This window comes from Oryctolagus cuniculus, chromosome 8 (assembly GCF_051225735.1).
Source record: "Oryctolagus cuniculus isolate XC-2025 breed Fujian yellow rabbit chromosome 8, ASM5122573v1, whole genome shotgun sequence".
Taxonomy (NCBI): Eukaryota; Metazoa; Chordata; class Mammalia; order Lagomorpha; family Leporidae; genus Oryctolagus; species Oryctolagus cuniculus.
The window spans coordinates 89,544,371-89,560,245 of NC_142874.1; the positions used below are offsets into that span (position 1 = coordinate 89,544,371).

Genomic DNA, 15,875 nt, shown 5'->3' on the forward strand with positions numbered 1-15,875 from the left:
GTTTCAAGACAAGCTTGCAGCTTTTGAAAAATTTTTTTTCCTTAGCCCAGTCTGCTTTTTCCTTATCCCTTCTAAGCTCCCTTCAATTTGTTAAAATGAGAATGCCCCCAAATGCAACTCTGTTGTAATATATTCATCTCCCTGCCTACATCCCTGGTTCTCAAAGTAGTCTGCCCAAGCCTGAGAGATAAAGGCACATGGCCTTCATTGTCACCAATACCCAACAGGATGGGAGACAAAATGTGGTTTCTAAAATGCCCTTCCTGGATTCTGTTTTCTTCCACAGGGGATAGCTGCCCACTTCTGAGAACTGTTCTGGCTTCCTAGAGTCTTCATTAACACCTTCATTTGTAGCCCTCTGAATCTATATCAGGCATCATATAACCCTGGATTCCTTCTTTAATTCTAAGAAAATTAGGATATTTTGAAAAGTTTGTGGAAAATGCATATCATCAAAAATTAGGTACTGGGGCTGGCACCATGGTACAGTGGATTAAAGCCCTGGCCTTCAGTGCTAGCATCCCATATGGGCACTGGTTCGAGTCCCAGCTGTTCCTCTTCCGATCCAGCTCCCTGTTAATGCACCTGGGAAACTAGTGGAGGATAGCCTAAGTCCCTGTGACCCTGCACCTACATGGGAGACGTGGAAGAAGCTCCTGGCTCCAGATCAGCTCACCTCTGGCCATTGTGGCCATTTGGGGAATGAACCAGAGGATGGAAATCCTCTCTCTCTCTCTTTCTTTCTGCCTCTCTCTGTAACTCTTTCAAATAAATAAAATAGATCTTTAAAAAAAAATAGGTACATGCATTTCAAAAAAAAATTTTGGATCCCAAAGCTCATCGTTTAATTCCACATTCTATCAACTTTAGCCTATTACATACCACTCAGCTGTATTTTATTTACTCTCTCTCTCCTCAATGGACTATTAAATATACAGCCTCTACTTTTGTGCCTAGTATAGAGTAAGCATCTGGAAATTTTTATCAGATAAAAACAGCTTTTCTCATCTTATGATCAATTTGTCATTTATTAGACCAGGATTGATGAGGACTTCAAAGGCAGAAGCACACATTAAACAACTGATCCCCCATTCATGATACAAGAGGTCTTTAAAAAAGTTCATGGAAAGTGTATATTATGAAAAAACTGTGCATGGATCTTTTAAAAATTTTGTACCAAAATAAACTGATCTTTTAACTACACTATGACCTTCTTATTATGCCTTATTTTTGCTAAAATTGTACATTTTAACATTTATTTTAAGGATAAAAATCAGGATAAGACAATTTTCCAGTTGAGCTTGAAAATGCTATTTTTGGTTAGCCACCAGTGGGTTAAGCCAGCCCTTGGGACTCCTACTCTTTATCACATGGCAGAGTGCCTTTTTGGAGTTCTAGCTACTCTAAACTTCTCAGTCTGCTTCCTGCTAATGCAACTGAAAGGCAACAAATGATGTCCCGATTGCTTGGGTTCCTATCACTGATTGGGGAGACTTAGATAGAATTCCAGGGTCCTGACTTCAGCTTGGCTCAGGTCCAACTACTGCAGGCATTTGGAAAATAAACCACTGAATGGAAGACCTGTCACTCTGTGTTACAAATAAATACAAAAATCTTAATTTAAAACAAATTTTAAAAACCCACTGCTTACTAAACAAGAAAAATGATCACAGATTAAGAAATAAGATATGAATAAGATGTGAATATTACTATTTGCAAACAATAAGGTTGCATACTTGTCAAAAATGAGAATCAACTGACAAGCTGTTCAAGTAGGAATAAACTTAAGGAAATGTGGGAAGCCTATTTAAATGAAACTTTAAAATAATATTGTGAAACACACCAACACAAAACCAAATATAAACACATACTATGCTCTTGCATAACTATTAAATTATTCATTCAATGTATTCTTAATTAAAATACTAGCAACAAAGAACTGAAAGAAGTTGATTGGAAAGTTCATGTAGAAAAATAAATTGTGTAGCCAGGAATATTCTGAAAAGTATTGCACTGGGGACAGGGTGGGGCAGTAGCCAAACTGAAAGTATTATGACTCAAAAGAGGTTAACATCAATAGATAATGGCATGTTAACAAGATCAATGGAATTAAAATAAAATGTTCCTGGGAAGGCAGAAGATGGCCAAGTACTAGAGTGGCTGTTCCACTTCTGATCCAGCTCCCTGATAATGATAATGATAATGATAATGACAATGGCCTGGGAAAGCAGCAGAAGATGGCCCAAGTGCCTGGACCCCTCCACCCATGTGGAAGACCTGCAAGAAGTTCCTGGCTTCAGTTCCGTGTGTCTGTCCCTCTTTCTCTAACTCTGCCTTTCAAATTAAAAAAATAAAATTAAAAATTAAAATTAAAAAAAAACATGTAGGACAAGTTATATAGTATGTATAAAATTTCAGGCACACTTTCTTTAACTTTTCATATGTGTGTCTGCTGAGTGGCATATGCACAATCAAATGGATAGAAATAATCTAAATGTTCCTCAATTATTATGGGAAAGCCACATAATCCAGGTACCTGCTAAAACAAATGAGTCAGACAGATCTGTCTCCAAGTACTTCAAGCAAGCAACAGCACAGTATGCATAAGAATGCTAAAACATGTACATTTACAAACTTTTAAAAAAGTAATCTACTTTGGATATCTTGGGTTAACTGGATATATCATTAAATTGATTTGTTTCATTTTACTTGCTTACGTATCAGAATATTAACTTTCTATTAGACAGCTGACCTATACTTACTATTAACTATAAGTAATCCTTAATAAAGAAGCTTTAGATTCTAGTCATAAAAATTTGGCATTAAGAGCCTTCTCCAAAAAATCAGAACACAGGGGGTCAATGCAGTGGTGCAGTAGGCTAAGCTTATGCAGCGCTGGCATGCCATATGGGTGCCAGTGCATGTCCCAGCTGTTCCTCTTCTGCTCCTCTTCTGCTGTCCTGGGAAGGCAGTACAAGGTGCCCCCAGTCTTGGGGCTGTGCACCTGTGTGGGAGATCTGGAAGAAACTCCTGGCTCCTGGCTTTGGGTAGGCTCAGCTCTGGCCCTTGCAGCCATTTGGGGAGTGAACCAGCAGATGGAAGACCTTTCTCTCTACCTCTCCCTCTTTCAGTCTGTAACTCTACCTCTCAAATAAATAAATAAAATCTATTAAAAATTTTTAAAAAAGACCACAAGCATCTGCAACAAGCCTAGATACATCCTACAGATTAGCATTAATTAGCATTAATTACATTAATTCGCATTCCAAACACTACAAAATAAAATATGCTCTCTTTTTAGATCTATAAACCAATTTCATGCAAAAATGGAATTCAAAAATAAATTGATTTGGGTACAAAAATCTTAAAATCCATGCAGGTTTTTTGCTCCATGGAAAATCAAAATATTTATATGAACACATATGTGCATTTACAATGTTACAAATTTCTTGAAACTTGCAAGGTCTGTAAAATATATTGTCCTTTCTACTTAAGATATCTGAAGAAGTTAATACATCATTCTCTAAGATGATCAGTTCCACATAAAATCAGCCGATCTTTAAAGTGCCCTAGGCTTGCAAATCCTATGTAAACATAATAGCTCCTAAGAAGGTGACTATTTTAGAGTGAAAAGAAAAAAACTTTCTTCAACCTCAATTTGTTCTGAGACATTTTTTGCATACATACTCTAGAATATACTTGCACAGTACACATAATGCTTTAATACTGACACTGAGGACTTTTTTTTAGTTTAAAAAAAAAAATGTGAGACCAGCACATTGTGCTCACTGTAGAAATATTGAAAAGGCCTTCAAAGCTATAGTTTATGGATTTCTAAAAAGTTTAAGTTTACATAAAAGTCAGTAATTGTATAAGACAAAATACATTTGCAAAATAATTTACCTGCCAATTATTTACAATGGATATAAGTTCTTACTTTAAAAATTTAAATGATTGCAAAAACAGAATTTTTTCCAGTGTTAGGCTATTTTATAAATGTATGTACATTTTTGCTAGAGATATTTTTCCATGATATCCCTAGGTTAGTCTGTTTTCTGTTGCTCATAATACAATACCCTGGACTGGGTAATATATACAATAGAGAGGTATACTTTGGCTCACAGTTCAATTCAGAGCTCAAGAGCTGTACCTGGTGATGGCCTTCTGCTGTCAGAGTCCTGAGGCATCACAGGGCATTATGTGCTGAAAGACAGTGAGCTGGACTCTTCTTGCGTCTCAGAATTCAGGCACAGGGGCTCCCTTCCTGGTGCCTTTCTCTAGTCCCAGTGAGCTCAGGACCCTACCTCTAAGTGCCTCGGTCAGATTAAGTTTCTACCCTCTTTCCACTTCATAGTGGGGATTCAACTCGAACATGAGTTGAGGAGGAAAAATTCTATTTCTTCTCAGAGCCTAAGAACACAGAGTAATTATTCATCTGTTTTTACAAGTGATCCTTGTGGCAAGTGAATATTCAAACAATTTTGAAAGGAATGCCAGCTACAGGAGTTCGTACATAGTCATTCACTGTATGAAAAATAGTACATGCCAAATAAAATTGTACTCATAAAATTATTCTCTAGACAGGATTTTCATTTTAGAACAAGAAGCAATTATAAAATATGGACAATGACTCGACTGAAAGGACACAGGCCAATCAAAATTAAGTCACTGTTTTTCTAAAAACTATCACATGATTATATGTGAAAACATAGGTAGGAGCCTTCATGGTGGTACTTCATGCTGAAACATTTAGATACCATTTAAAAAAAGTATAACCTGTTTTTAACATTCCTTAAGAGAGGCTCTTATGTGTCAAGGCTGGTATCAGCCTGCCAAATTCCAGCCCATGAAATTCCTGAAAATTTCACAATGAACTCTTGAGAACTATCATGATCTGGTTCTAACCATAGCACTGTTAGATCAACCGAAAGATGAACAAATCATAATGCTCTCCCTTTTTTTTTTTTTTAAGTCAAGCGAAACTTTCCTGTGATGTTATATTAGCTTCTGTCCATGGTTTCTGTCTCATAACTCCTTCCCAACATAAGTCTTTAGAAACGCTGACCTTCCCTGCCTTTCTCTGACCTAACTTATCTGATAATGCACGATAAGACCCCATTTCAAAAACAGCCCGGCATACCTAGTGCTGCACAGGGAGCCAAGAAGAATGTGAGCAGACAGGCCTTCCCACTTAGACTATTAGCATTAGATATGCAACAAAGTCTCTATCAAGACCCAAAGGACAAGGTTTAGGCAGATTCTGGAGAGTGAACATAATGGAGATTGCTGGGGTGGTGAGCATGGGAGCTTAATGACACTTTCCCCACACACCTGGCCATACCTTCGTCCTTTGTAATATTCTTGACAGTGAATAAATATAGATGTGTGTTTCCTGAGCTGCTCAGGCAAGTTAACTGAAACCAAAGGGGGAGTAGTAGGAACCCTGATTTATACCCAATTGTTAAGATGCACAGGTGAATCGACCCAGGACTCGGACCCAGCTCTTCAGGTCTCAATCTCTCGAATGGCAGGAAATCACACTACTGTCGGACAGACAGAGTCAGAACTCAATTAAATGAGGAGACACCCAGCTGGTGTACACTGCAGCACTGACTGCTTCCCTGCTGGTGGAGAAAAACCACCACACCTTTTGAGGTCACAGATTCTTCAGTATTCACTGTTGTGAGATCAAATTCATGCCGATTATTTTGGTGGCCTTCCAGAATTGTCCTGTTTACAGAATTACGAAGTAGCATTTTCACATTTTGAAAGGCCAAAACATCTTAAAATGACACTGAGTGATGTGATGATGTTTTAAGTAATGTATGCAATTCTTGTGTTAAATGGGAGAGAACTGAGGAGTTTGCCCACAGTTAGGCATTAAAAAATAGCCCCACATGGCCTAAACCTATGACCTTCCAGGAACTCACTAACTCCCTTCCCATCACATGATACTAAGAAAATGTTAACACATTGCTCATTATTCAAATTACATATACATGAATACACTCCTGGAACACATCAAGATTCTTCATAAGTTTACCAAAAAGACAACAAGGTCAATCAACTTTTTAGAATGGACAAAATATGACATGCATATGAAAAAAACAGTATGGGCACTTTTTTAAAAAGCCAGTTTTAAAAATTATCTGCCTAAATGACAGACATAAATGATAATTAAGGGAAATGTCAGATAAGTTATCATGTTTATTCTTGTAGACTAATAATCTAATAGTCCTTTAAAAGCATAGCCTTCTAAGGAACCCAAAACATGAGTTCTATCTACAATAAACACAACCAACTGTTTTGTAAATTCTAAAGGTCAAATTATAACTGGATAATTTAACATGGCTGGTCAGTGATTTCAGCTAATGTCACAGGATAATCACAGGCACACATTTAGGAAGCATGTTGGAAACACTGACTACCAGCTAACATTTTAGCTCACCAGGACCAGAGCAGTTTACAGTCACAGCAGTTTTCCCACTTCTCTGACAATTTATAATAAATTCAAGTCGCATCGGCAGCATCTGTGGAACAATTACTGCATCCAGGACTGACTCTGCAGTCTAATCCATCATAATTATGACAGGCCTCTTTGAAGATCCTATGATGCATGACTTAAAAATAGCACATTAGTGTGCAAATGGATCAGCATCTCATTTCACCAATATGCATGGAGGGTCGTAATTTACCTCAGCACCATTTGACTCTTTTTGAATTACTCAGGAATGGTAGCTGTATCTCTCACCACATAAAATCACAGATGAGGCTCAACATTTGTGAAGATGGCTTTTTGTTTTTGCATTTTTTAAATTATTGATTTTGAGGGTGGGAAGTCTGTTACTGCTGGAGGAGGGAGGAAAAGATGCATCATTTAAATCTCATGACAGCTTCCTTCAATGGGACAAAACATTAGAGGGTCAATGGACAGATCTGCAAAGTTGCTATTCCATAAGAGAGTAATTTTTTTTCTTTATTATATCTTTTCCTGCATGTTCTAATGCTACTGGTACATATAAAATATGAACATTGGGTGAGTACTGTTATTTGGGTGATTACTTGCCAAAGCATTTCTGTCAATTAGTGTTCATCTCAGCCACTTCTGTTGACAGCTTTGACCTTGTTATTATATTATTATTATTAATTCAGGGTGCTAGAAATTATTATTTCTTAACATGGAAAACACTGAGTAAAGATAATATATTTGTGCCCTGTGTAGATGGCATTATTCTCCAAAACTCTCTTAGATGCTTCCTTTTGGTAAGCATATGATGTCAATTATACACTTACTTCAAAATGAGTGGGGTACATGGACCTCATTATTGTCTATTAAATGTACTTCTGAACAGAACTCTAAAATCCTAACATGTTACTTGAATCCCTATCTTCTGCATCTATCAAATTCCCTCCACTTAGCATAACTTTGTCACTACTTCATACTGGCATGGTTGCTAAGATCTAGTCTTGTAAAAAACAGTTTATTACAGGCTATTACTTGTGACATTAAAGATTATTCATTAATTTAATCAATAGGGACTATTGGGGTAAAAGTTGTGGGGCCAGTACTGTGGCGTAGTAGGTAAAGCCACAGCCTGCAATGTTGGCATCCCATATGGTTGCCAGTTCAAGTCCCAGATGCTTCACTTTTGATCCAGCTCCCTGCTAATGTGCTTGAGCTCCTGTACTCATGTAGGAGACCCAGAAGAAGCTCCTGGCTTCAGATCGGCCCAGCTCCGGCCATTGCAGCCACTTGTGAGTGAACCAGCAGATGGAAGAAAAAAAGTTGTAAAATTTTTTTTATTTTATCTTAAAAGAACAATATAAACAAAATTGAATCATGCAAAGATTATTTGAGGCAGAATACCAATGAAAATTAGAGGCAGCAGAGGCTTAGAGACAGAGACCTGTGTTTAAGATGGGGAGACACCTACCAGTTATTTCTAAAATGTCCACATGTCTGTTACTACTGGAATTATTTCTTCAGTTTGAGCTTATTCATGGCCTTTTTCCAAGTCTCAAAGTAATACATGCTGAGCAAAATGAGCATTATTTATTTGTCATAAACCATAAAAAATCGTTTTCTATTTCAGTCCAGGAAAAATTTGGGCTGCTAATTCTTACCAGGAAACTGTCTAGGACACACTCTATCCAATGCTTCGAATGCAACTTAAAAAGATGTACTTGAAGAGCTAAACAAGTTGTTCCAGCTTGCCAGATACCCTTTTCTGAGAACCTGTTCAAGGTAAAAGAAGACCTCAGGAGAAATGGCTGGGCAGTGCACTCTGTGGGTGAAGCTGAAGAGAGTGCAGTAAGAGGAGAGATGATGGAGGGACAGCTCTTCTCCTAAGCAAGCAGCTGTCCAGCGAGAGCTCTTGTGAGCCTATCTAAAGAAAAAGCCAGTATTTGGATGCTTGCTCCACAAAGGGTGTCAAATAGCCACTCAATGTCAAGCATACAAATAGCAACGTGGGAAGCCATGCAGCCATGCTCAGGTGCCCCAGGAGCTTGAAATGCTTTTTCACCTTTCTCAGTCCTGCCCAACCTCTAGGGGCTGGCACTTGATGCAGGGAGGGACAAGAGGTATTCAGAACAAGACGGCGCTACTCTAGATTCAAGTGTTGGGACCAACCAAAGTTAGGGCAGAAAAACGTTGACTTCAGCTTGCATTGGGAATATTAAAATCAATAGGATTGAATTTCAAAGACAGAAATGAAATTGCTATAATATCCAAAGGATGATTCTATAATTTGTCCATGAAGACACTGGAGGGAGAATGGGGAATGGGAGAAATTAATATTTTATAGTTAAATGGCATATAGAGGGGGAAAATATTCTAATTTTTATACCTTGAGGTATAATTTTTCCAATAAAACTATTACTTAAGTCCAGTAAGTTTATTTTTAGTAACATCTAAAAATTATGTAATTTTACTTGACCTCATAATCATTCAAAGCCTTTATGTGTCATTCAACCAATATTCATTGAACATATCCCATGGTATAGCCCCTAGCACTAGAGCATGAACAAGAGACAAATATCCCTGTTCTCAGACACCTGATGTTCTAGTGGGGAGAGAAACTGGAAACAATAAATGTAATGAGGAAGCAAACTGTGTGGTCTGGTAAGAGATGTAGAATGCTAAGGGAAAAATAATAACCATGATGGTTTATGCGAATTCAACAGAATTGAGGAGGAGTTGCAAGCTGCATTTAGAATACTACACAGACAGACTGCTTTACATTGAGAATGAGATTGACAGTCTTGGAACCAAATCATATACTAAACATCTAATTAATCAAGATGATCTTAATTAATCTGTGTTAATGCTCTATGGTTGCATATACCTGCTCCTGTTCTCAGCATTAAAGTCAACAGTGGAAAGAGAAAGAAAAGTATCAAAAAACTATTTTATAGTCACCTAAATTGTCATATCCCAATTAATACTAAAATATTAATGTGAAACAAACTAACAACATAACTAACAATTTATTGAAAAACTCCATACCACAGATCCTTGAAACAAAGGCATTTTGGCAATTATGCACTGTCTCGTATTCATGAACTGTTGGTTCTCAAAGATGTTTTGTTCCTTATCATTGACTGAAAAAGCATGCCATCTGGGTTTCTGAGAAATTTTATATAAACCTGAAAAACTCCATCTTCATGCTGATCTATCTAGTCCTAATCAACAACAGTTAACATAACAACCTGATCGTTTTTTGTCTTCCTATTTTGTAGAATTCATGTTTTGGTTAACTTTTTTGGGTTATTATGACATTATTCACGAAATGCCACTTGGGATGGGATATTGGAGTGCCTGGGTTCAAGTTTCACTTCATACAGATGTATACCATGGCACCTACCCAGCAGGTGACAGCTGATGTACTTGGCTTCCAGACTGTGTTCCAGGCTCCTGGCTTTGTTTTGGCCTAGCCTTGGCTATTGTGGACATTAGTTGAGTAAACCAGTGCATAGAAGCTCTCTCTGTCTCTCCTGCCCCCTTGCCTTTCAAATGAATAAATCTTTTTCAAAAAGTAACTTTAAAAAGTATCATGTAACTTTCTCTCCTTTCAAATAAGTAAATCTTTAAAAAAATAAATTTGAATTAAAAAATAACTAGTTGAAAAGAAATTCCCATATAACCTTAATATTACTCATCAGGGGCCAGCGCTGGGGCATAGTGGGTAAAGCCGCCGCTTGCAATGCTGGCATCCCATTTGGGTGCCGGTTCGAGTCCCAGCTGCTCCACTTCTGTCTGATCCAGCTCTCTGCTATGGCCTGGGAAAGTAGTAGAAGATGGCCCAAGTCCTTGGGCCCCCTGTACCCATGTGGCAGACCCAGAGGAAGCTCCTGGCTTCGGATGGACACAATTCCAACCATTGCATGGGGAGTGAACCATTGGATGGAAGACCTCTCTCTCTCTCTCTCTCTCTCTCTCTGCCTCTCTGTAACTCTGATTTTCAAATAAACAAAATAAATCTAAAAATAAATTACTCATGAGATATTAAATTCACGTCACAGTGAATGAAACATTTAAGACTATTTAGCTAGAAGTCTTCCCAAGACACATAGCTATACACCTGTTATTGAGATTATAACTAAAATCTGTTAAAAGATGAATTAGCTTTCTTTTGAAAATAGCTTCAAATTAATCCGTGAATGATCCAAGTTTATGGCATGTTTCATAGAACAAAAATAGAATTTCCTAAATGAAACTATTCAGGAATTATAAGCTCCTTGTCTTATTCTGTGACAAATCATTACTTTAATATTCCAGTCACATTTGAATTTGGTGTGTACTCATACAGAGTGAATCTGAAGCAATACACATTTAGCAGATTACCAAACACCTAAAAGTTGTACTTTTTCCCTTTCAATCATTTCCATCTTTTAGTGGGCATAATAACTCTTGATTTTAATTGCTATGTTATAAACAAATATGGCTCCATAAAATAAGCCTACCAATGAAAATAACCACTAAATTGGGAAGAAAAGCAACTCTGCAGATTAGATGATAAAGGTTACAGAAGAACCAGAAACATCAACATTTCCATGAGAGGGCTTTGATATTTCTCTTGAATTCTGTTGCAAAAGAATTACAGGGGCCGGCGCTGTGGCATAATGGGTAAAGCCGCTGCCTGCAGTGCCAGCATCTCATATGGGCGCCGGTTTGAGTCTGACAGCTCCACTTCCGATCCAGCTCTCTGCTATGGCCTGTGAAAGCAATAGAAGATGGCCCAAGTGCTTGGGCCCCTGCACTCATGTGAGACCCAGAAGATCCTGGCTCCTGGCTTCGGATCGGCGCAGCTACAGCTGTTGTGTCCATCTAGGGAGTGAACCAGCAGATGGAAGACCTCTCTCTCTCCCTCTCTCTCTCTGCCTCTGCTTCTCTGTAACTCTGCCTTTCAAGCAAATAAATAAATCTTTTTTTAAAAAAAAAGAATTACAGTAAAATGCATATGAAGCATTCATTTTGTTTTAGCCTTTGACTTTATAAACACTTCTTTTATTACCTGTCCTCTTCCATTTCTCCCAGAAACTATCCAAACCCCAATACACTTGCTCCAAATACACACAGCATGGAAATGTTCTACAAGCTCTTTTTGAAAGGCAGAATTAGACAGTAAGAGAAAGAGACACAGAGAGAAAGGTCTTCCTTTTCTGTTGGTTCACCCCCTAAATGGCCACTTCGGCTGGCGCACTGCACCGATGCAAAGCCAGGAGCCAGGTGCTTCCTCCTGGTCTCCCATGCGGGTGCAGAGCCCAAGCACCTGTGCCATCCTCAACTGCCTTCCCGGGCCACAGCAGAGGGCTGGACTGGAAGAGGAGCAGCCGGGACAGAATCTGGCGCCCCAACCGGGACTAGAACCCAGGGTGCTGGCGCCGCAGGTGGAGGGTTAGCCTAGTGAGCTGCGGCACCAGCCAACAAGCTCTTCTAAACCCACAGTTCATTATTAAGATCATAAAATGCTCAAAATCCAAATTAACTTTGAGTGGAGCGCAAAGAGAAGGAAATGCTGGTTAGTACCTGAGTGGGAAAGTGACTTCAGCACATGGAGAAAACAAAATTGCCAGATGTCTCAACAGTGTTGACTCAGAGTTAAAATGTCACTGAGGCCACCTATTTATGATATTGCATAAAAATTCAATACTGCTCTCCCGAATAAAGGGGCTGTTGGTTTGAAGCCCAAAAAAGAGCTGGTACTCCAGGTCAAACTTAAAGCAAATTCGTTCCCATGTTTAAATGTTCTCTTTGCAACAAGACTGCAGCATGAAGAGATGGAGAAATCGCTGCAGCTAAGAAAACAAGAGAACAGCTGATGTCATCTGCACTGCAGTTAGTGTTTTGCGATGATGCTGAAAATGGCATTATTGAAGCCATGCTGGGAAAATGTTGTATTGCTTTCTGTTTCCCCCTCAAAAATACTGGGAAAGCTATAAAGGTTTCCTCTGAGTCCACTCTGGCATGTCCAACTTTGGAAGTCTGCCATACAGCTACCAATCTCACATACATACTTAACAGTAACTCTTAGCAAAATGTTAAATAATTAAAATTATAGTGCGCTGAATAAGAATTCAGGCTTTTCCGTAATAAATATAAATCAAATGTCACAAACTTAAAAACCTCTTTCAGTAATTTTCTAAAACATGTATTTCATGGTCTGGCAAGTGACCATAAAACACTGAAATATCTCATTCTTTTCCATTTAAATGTTACTCAGTTGAAGAAAATTCAATTTCATAAAAAAGGTCTCATGTGGTACTTTCTGTAAAAGTAAGCATCATATCCTTTACTTCTAAAAATGCCAAGCTTTTACGGTATGCTTGATACATTTTCAAAACTGTAGTTGAACTCACTGTTTTCGGTGTTAAGCAAATGCCAAATGGGAGGACTGTTCCTTACATTGGCTTACATTTTCTGCATCTCCATTTTCTCATCTTACAAGATTTGTCTACCTATCTTCCAAGGTTCAACTAAAACCTCACTTCATCCCTATATCCTGTTCTATTGCCTTTTAGCCAGAAGGGCTTATAAGTTAATCATTCATCTATTCATTTAATCAATAGCTTTAGGGATGAGGTAAACAAGATAGTCTGGGTTCTTTTGTTTTTAAGGCAAACAAATAGACACAAATAATTTTAGTGTGATAAATGCTATGTAGGAAATAAACTGGGGTGACAGAGTACAGAGGGAACGAGGCAGGACTATTTAAATAGCACAGTTAGGAAAAGGTTCCATGTGTAGAGAACATCCATCTGAACTAAATAAATAAAAAAAAAAAAAAAAACAGTGATAGGATGAACTGGAAAAATAATGTTCCAGTGAGACAGAACAGAAAATTACAACAGCAGTGAGGCTTAAATTAGCTTGGAATATCTGAGGAATACAGGAATAATTCTCATTGGCTCACAGGGTGCAAGAAAACATGTGGTTTTAAGGTATAGTTGGGGGGTGGGGGTGTGTGCAGCAGGTTAAGCCACTGATAGGTTGCATGCATCCACGGTGTTGGTTCAAGTCTGTGCTTCTGTGCCTTTACTCACCTGTAGCAGCTTCCTGCTAATGCACATGCTGGGAAGGCAACAGATGATGGCTCAACTGTTTGGGCCCCAGCAATGTACTTGAAGACTGTGGTGGAATTTCTAGCTCCTAGATGCACCCTGGCCTGGCCTGGCTTTGGCTGTTGCAGACATTTGGGAAGTGAACCAGTAAATGCAAGATCTCTCTTTCTCTGTGCCCCTTTAAAAAAAAAAAAAAATATATATATATATATATATATATATATATGAGATATATAGGATAAAGAAACAACTTGGCAATGAATTGTTTGTGAGAGAGTGCATCAATGGCAAGAAACCAAAATAATGCCTAGGTAATGGGCTTTGGCTAAATAGTTGATGGCAGTGACAGTAAGGAGGTAAGAGGACTGATGGAAAAATTAGGACTTCTGTTTTGAACAAGCTACGTTTGTGATGTGTATTCTTAGCCAAGTGAGTACATGTCGGAGGCATTTGGGTATACAGGTCAGAAGTCCAAGCTGGAAGTAACTGAGCTGCATCAGCCTATGGATAGTATGTACAGCCAAGAGACACACGAAATCATTGCAATAGAGTACAGTTAGAGAAGTTGGCCCAAGATTTAGAACCTCAGAACCTTAGAGTTCAGAGCATCAAAAAGATTACCAAAGAGATGGCCAGCAGGGCAATGGGATAAGCATCTGCTGGATAACCTACTTTCCTTCCATTAACTCAAGCAGCAAACATTCTGTTATACTATTACTCTTCAACAGAGCTCCCAGTATAAATTATCCAAATCCAAATTACTCTTACTCCAGACCTGTCCTCTATATTCCCTACCAAAGTGAGTGATGTTTTTTCTTCCCTGTTAACAAACATCCTGTAAATCACCAAGCACTACTGGTTCTACTTTCTTTCTGTCACGGGCACCCATAAATTATTCAGATAGCTTTTGCTATTACCATCTCATTCCTAGATTACTGCAACTAAATTATTTGTCTCTAGTGATGAGCAATTCTCTATAATGAATGGCCAATATAAACCAGTATCTCTTTTCTTCTTACTCATATCCTTTCTGTGTATCCTCTCAGTCTTCCTATATATTTTGGCTTAAAAAGTTCTGAATTGTCTAAAAGATATATTCTATTAAGAAAAGCTTCACTACAAAACCTGTTATTAAATTGATTGGTTTGGGACTGGCACTGCAGCACAGTAGGCATCCCATATGGGCACTGGTTTGTTTCCAGGCTGGTCTTCTTCTGATCCAGCTCTCTGCTATGCCTGAGAAAGCAGTAGAAGATGGCCCAAGTGCTTGGGCACTGGCACCTGCACGGGAGACCCGGCTCCTGGCTTCTGGCTCTGGATCAGCCCAGCTCCGGATGTTGTAGCCATTTGGGGAGTGAACCAGCGGATGGAAGACCCTTTCTCTGTCTCTCCCACTCTGTCTGTAACTCTTCTTCTCAAGTTGTAGCTCCACTTCTGATTCCAGCCTTCTACACCCTTGGAGGCAGCAGTAATGGTTCAGTACTTGGGTCCCTGCAACCCACATGAGAGACCTGAATAAACTTCTGGACTCCTGAGTTTGGCATGGCCAAGCCATACTGTTGTGGGCATTTTGGGAATAAACCAGCAGGTAGAAAATCTGTCTCTCTATTTTTCCATCAAAGTGGAAACATTTATCCTGATGTATTCAGTTTTCCTGGAAGCAGCCCTCACCCAAATATATAGCCCATGCATCAAGTCTCTACAAACTGCGAGGCAAGTTGTAACTCATTAAATACCAATCTTAATTAAAATGGCATGGAACTTTGATTGTTTTCCAGCAGATGTTAAAATGTAATAGCTTTGTCCTTTATTCCTCTTTTCACTTTAAAACATTTATCACTGTTTGGATTTCAGATATTTGCTGACAGTTCAGTTCTTCAGTGGAAGGACACAGTTTTAATTGGTTTCTCAGTTTCCTCTTTCAAATGGCAGGTCACCATGTCAAAAAGCAGAATGACACCACAGAACAGAATTCATGCTAAAGTAATCCTCAATTTCTCACCCATCCCTACTTTAGCTTTCTTCCTGCTACAATATAGTAAACAAAATTGGACGTGCTCAGCAACTCTTCGATGATTAAAAGACATTCAAGAAATATAAAAAAGTTAAGTGATAAAATCAAAATAATTGAATTAAGTCTTAAAACTTTGAGGCCGGCGCTGTGGTACAGCAGGTTAACGACCTGGCCTGAAGCACTGGCATCCCATATGGGCACCGGGCGCCAGTTCTAGTCCCAGCTGCTCCTCTTCCAATCCAGCTCTCTGCTGTGGCCTGGGATAGCAGTAGAAGATGGCCCAACTCCTTGGGCCCCT

At 38.8% G+C, this 15,875-nt stretch overlaps 1 protein-coding gene across 9 annotated transcripts in view; it reads right to left on the reverse strand.

Moving 5' to 3' along the window:
* Positions 1-15,875, reverse strand: part of TET2 (tet methylcytosine dioxygenase 2) — a 90,457-nt gene that overhangs the window by 34,821 nt on the left and 39,761 nt on the right. The window contains exon 3 of one of the 9 annotated variants that reach the window (XM_089302988.1): positions 13,546-13,741. The exons of the other annotated variants lie outside the window; for them this stretch is intronic. The gene's annotated coding sequence lies outside the window, so the exon portion shown is untranslated. The remainder of the gene's footprint in view (positions 1-13,545; positions 13,742-15,875) is intronic. 9 annotated transcript variants of the gene reach the window in all.